At 35.1% G+C, this 5,544-nt stretch overlaps 1 pseudogene; it reads right to left on the reverse strand.

Annotated features, from left to right (window-relative positions):
• LOC107665450 (zinc finger protein GLIS3-like) overlaps positions 1-5,544 on the reverse strand; it is a 33,944-nt pseudogene that overhangs the window by 20,846 nt on the left and 7,554 nt on the right.

Here is a 5,544-nt window from a genome sequence, read left to right on the forward strand (position 1 = left end):
TAATGATTTTTGGCATAAAAGAAAAATCAATAATTTTGACCCATACAATGTATTGTTGGATATTGCTACAAATATAGCTACCCGTGCTACTTATGACTGCTTTTGTGCTCCAGGGTCACATTTGATGTTTTTTTGTTGAAATAACTGTTTCTTGTTAGTTTTTTCTTATCAGTTTTGTATATTACACCTAATCTTGTTAAATGAATGTTTATTGCATTATTTCAGTTTCATGTGTTACCATGATGGTGTTTATTGTTTGTGTGAATGACACTGTGCACCTTCTATATATGTTATTATCTAAAAGCTGCTTGTGATGGGCTTTGGTTCATCATGTGACTTTCTCATCACCACCTGCATTTGGTGGTTATCAGTGTAACATTTGATGTTTTTTTGTTGAAATAACTGTTTCTTGTTAGTTTTTTCTTATCAGTTTTGTATATTACACCTAATCTTGTTAAATGAATGTTTATTGCATTATTTCAGTTTCACGTGTGTCACCATGATGGTGTTTAGTGTTTGTGTGAATGACTCTGTGCACTTCTATATATGTTATTATTTAAAAGCTGCTTGTGATGGGCTTTGGTTCATCATGTGATTTTCTCATCAGCACCTGCTTTTGGTGGTTATCAGTGTATTACAAAGCTACAAAACAGATTTCAGTACTTCAATAGGTTGGTATATTAACATAATATCAGTTAATAAAATTACGGTAAATCCGTAAAATATGGAAAATGAAAAAATGCATGCAAATAGAAAAAAAAAACACCTGTGCTGCAAATACAAACACAACCAAAAAACGCTGCAAATACTGTACGCAGAGGCCACATTGGAAATGTTTGAGGGAACCACAACAAGTGATGAACCTGGCTGGGACATGCTTATCAATGTCTTCTTCTCGGAAAGGTGAGAATTTTATTTATTTTAGCATCTTGATCATATAATTCCATAGCTTTTTTTAGTATTATTAGCCTAAATAAGCTGACGAAATACTACACAATTACTGTAACTGTGAAACGTTATGCAAGCTGGCTACTTTTACAACTTAAAAAATTAACCATGGTTTTACTATTAAACAGTGAAGTAGTAACAGTAGTGAAGTATTTTTACTCTGCTGTAAAAGTACTTTTCAAGTGTCTGTACTTTATCAGAGTATTCATTCCAAAGCATAATATTGCACTTTTTACTGCACTACATTTCATATTAAACATCATTTAATACTTAATTACATTAGAAATATATTAGTTTCTTTCTTTTACTCAAGTAAAAGTAATTGAAAGATTTACTTGAGTACAAGAAAGTACTAATGTTCTTAAGTATTAAAGGTAAAAACAAACTTTTATTTATGAAATGTAGTGCAGTAAAAAGTAAGACATTATGCTTTGGAATGTGGTGAAGTAAAAGCGTTCCCAAAGAAAAACACTCTGATAAACTACAGATAATTTTAAATTTACTTGAGTAAAGTAAAAATACTTCACTACTGTCTGCCTCTGCAATGAATTGCCAATATACTATATTTATTATTGTATAAAATAAATACAAATAAAAAAACGGTTACTATAGTTAAACCATGGTAAATTAAACACACTAACCATAGTTTACCATGGTATTTGTACAACTGTGGTTATACAAATGTGACCCTGGAGCACAAAAGCAGTCTTAAGTCGTTGGGGTATATTTGTAGCAATTGCCAACAATACATTGTATGGGTCAAAATTATCCATTTTTATTTAATGCCAAAAATCATTAGGATATTAAGTAAAGATCATGTTCCATGAAGATATTTTGTAAATTTCCTACCGTAAATATATCAAAACTTAATTTTTGATTAGTAATATGCATTGCTAAGAACTTCATTTGGACAACTTTAAAGATGATTTTCTCAATATTTAGATTTTTTTGCACCCTCAGATTCCAGATTTTCAAATAGTTGTATCTCTGCCAAATATTGTCCGATCCTAACAAATCATACATACATCAACGGAAAACGTATTTATTCCGCTTTCAAATGATGTATAAATCTCAATTTCGAAAAATTGACACTTAAGACTGGTTTTGTGGTCCAGGGTCACATTTAAATAGTTGTATCTCTGCCAAATATTGTCCGATCCTAACAAACCATACATCAATGGATAGATTATTTATTCAGCTTTCAGATGATGCATAAATCTCAATTTCGAAAAATTGACCCTTATGACTGGTTTTCTGGTCCAGGGTCACAAATGGTAATCAATACATGGTTACTACACTTTTACTATAATAAAACCAGGGTTAATTTTCGTAAGCATTGTTGGGGTCCCCCGTTGTGGTCTATGCTACATGCAGCGCGTTTCTGTGTTTGTGTTGCGAGTATTTGCAGCTCTCTTGGCCACCGTATTTAACTTAAATTTATATTTAAATACCATGATTTCATTAACTGATATAATGTTAATATACCAACCTATGGAAGTAAATCTGTTTTGTACCTTTGTAATACACTGATAACCACCAAAAGCAGGTGGCGATGAGAAAGTCACATGATGAACCAAAGCTCATAAAAATGTTGCTACCGTATTTTTTATGGTAAAATTCTGGCAACTACAGCTGCTGTTTTTTTTACCGTAAATTGTATGGAATTTTTTTTGTACAGTGTGGCGTCGCCTCTAAACTCTCGTTGTCATCAGAGAGCGTCTGACTTGACCTGTCTTTGGTGATGTGTTTGCCGGGGTTGGGATGAGGGATGCAGCTGCCTCTGATGCCCAGCAGGTGTCCACAAACATCGGACTGCAGAGGAGAAGGAGTGGGGCGCGAGGCCGGCGAAGTGCGGGAACCGATGATGTACGCCACCAACGACGTGGGCGAGGTTCGGATGATGGAGTTGAGGTCGAGGCCGATGCCGATGCCATCGGACAGAGGAGACAAGGACAGCGCTCGCTTTTTGGAGCGGGCTGAGAGCCGCGGACTGCTGGCGTCCTCCTTGAAGAGATAATGCGGTAGAGACGTGGGGTTGGAGACGGATTCGGACATGGAGGTCCCGGGAATGAGATTGGGATCGGCTGCTTCTGAAGTCTGGTTAAACCCTAGCCCTAAAGGAGGCAGAACGCGGTAACCGTAGGGCCAGTCCAGCTTACTGCTGCGAATCGATTGCGTCTCGGCGATGCTGAGGGTGGTCGAGGCCAGGGATTCTCTGGACAGCAAACACCTGCAATAGATCGCCCAAAAATTGCAGCAAAACGGCCAAGTATTGTCAAGTTATGTTTACCACAGAGCTTATTTACTCATGAACAGTGTTGGGAAGTAACTAGCTACATGTAACTAAATTAGGTAATTAAATTGCAAAATAAATTTAATTGTAATCAGTTACAGTTACTGAGAAAAAATGTGTAATTATAAAACGGATAGTTCCGGTCCTTGATTCTGATTGGCTGAGCCGCGTTCGAAGCTGTTGTAAATGACTCTACAAAGTAACATACACCTTTGTTTACGTTTGTGTGTTGCTCGGCAACCACTTTGTTGCAACCACAACTGTTTCTGAGGAGCTACATTGTTTGGTGGAAGAATACTGTTTTTATTAATATCATTACACTTTATTTGCTCTGTTTTATTTTGTGAAACCTTACTACGTATATGGAATAACTCCGCTTCGCGACGTACCTAACAACGCCCCTTAGCTGTTATAAATTCACTGTAAACCACGGCTTCACGGGGCTTATTGCTTTATTAAATTACAGTTACTTATGAAAATGTTAATGATTACAACGGGAGTTACATCTGATTTAATACATATGGATTTAATCGATTTCTTTCATAAATTGCAGTGACTGCTCGAATATATGAGACATCAATGTTTCAGGAGTTTAGGACACATGCTTATTCAATAACTGTTTTATTTCCTATTTGGGTTTATGTACATCCTTTTTTGTTTAAAGATTAACAGTTTTTTCCCAAGCCATTGTTAGATGCCAGTGTTTCCTGTCAAAGATATGCAAAGATTTGATTTCAAACTAAACTAGTTCTTGTTATGGTTTTAAATCAATATTTAACCTCAGAATGATCTCTGATCTCTGAATCAGATAAGTCTGATTTTGTGGTGGCTGTGCTTTAAAATTAAGTTATTATAATCTTAATTCAAGGGATAAAGGATTGCGAAAGCGATAGTAATCAGTGTTGAGTTCTACTTATTTGAAAATGATTACCAGTTGAAAACATTAGAAATTTAGAAAAGTAATCAAATGTAATCAGTTACATTACTTTAAGGAAGTAATTGAAATAGTTACATTACTTATTACATTTTAGACAGGGTAACTTGTAATCTGTAACCTATTACATTTCTAAAGCAACCTTCCCAACACTGCTCATGAATTGATGAAAATCTCAAGGGAACCCATTGTGAATTAGTCTTACAGGTTTCGATGTCAGGACTGAAACACTCCAGATGACTTTCTCTCTACTTTGAGAATATCCCCGTCTCTCTTTTCCGTTAATTTAAAGCAGACTGGGGCCGTCAAACTCCAAAATCAAGATACATAATGGATCACAATAGCAGTTTACATGATTGCCAAGTCTATATTCAAGTGATTTAAGTTATGTAATGGAACCAAATTGGTGCCATTACATATGCTGTGTCAGGTCTGTCGTGGGAACACTGGAAATCAATTTAGGTTATAAAAACATTGTGGGAACATTGTTTTGAAATGTTTGTAAAACGTTAATGTGTCCAGGTTTCTTGTCGTGATTATAAAGTTTAATGGTTACAAAAACGTTTCTTACAGCGTTCCACTAACATTATTCTCACCCAAAATGTTATTTTGAACATTTATTTTTAATATTTTGCAAATTATAAAATGTACAGTTTTCTTGTCATTATTAGAACATTGTTTAAAGGTTATAAAAACGTTTCATAGAATGTTGAAGTACAAATAACATCATGTTAATCTCAGAATGTTTTCTCTCAACGTTATGAGAACATACATCAAATATTAGTAAAGTTATAAGAACATTCCATGTAGAATGTTTTGTCCAAACATTTATATATCTTTTAAAAAACGTTCCCTGTTAGCTGGGAAGAGACAGCCAATGCTATTGCATAAATGTTTTCCATATGTCAGTTCTTCTCCATGTGACTTTTGTAGTCCATTTAAGATCTTCACCAGAGGAGATGAAAGAGAGAACAACATGAGGGTGAGTAAATAATGACGTGCCAAGTCTGAATATGAAGAAGCATGAATGAGACTTTTGGTAGAAAGGAAGGTTTTCAGTGGATAATGACTATATCAACCTGTTCAGCCTTGGAATATAGTGCAAATGGACTATTTATATGGTACTTTTTGGAGTTTGACAGCCTGTAGACAATGCACGCTTTTGTTGTACAGCTTAAACATACATAAAAACATATTCTTTTGTTTGTTATGGAACACAGAAATTAATTCCCTTTTCACTCTTAAATATAAAGGTTCTTCATTGGCGTCTATCACTCTGTTCCACGAGCAGCTTTGGGGCTCTCTGATCACTGTTTGGTTCATCTTATACCGACCTACAGGCAGAAACTGAAATCAGCTAAACCTGTTT

This window comes from Sinocyclocheilus anshuiensis, unplaced genomic scaffold (assembly GCF_001515605.1).
Source record: "Sinocyclocheilus anshuiensis isolate Anshui unplaced genomic scaffold, SAMN03320099.WGS_v1.1 scaffold495, whole genome shotgun sequence".
Classification (NCBI taxonomy): domain Eukaryota; kingdom Metazoa; phylum Chordata; class Actinopteri; order Cypriniformes; family Cyprinidae; genus Sinocyclocheilus; species Sinocyclocheilus anshuiensis.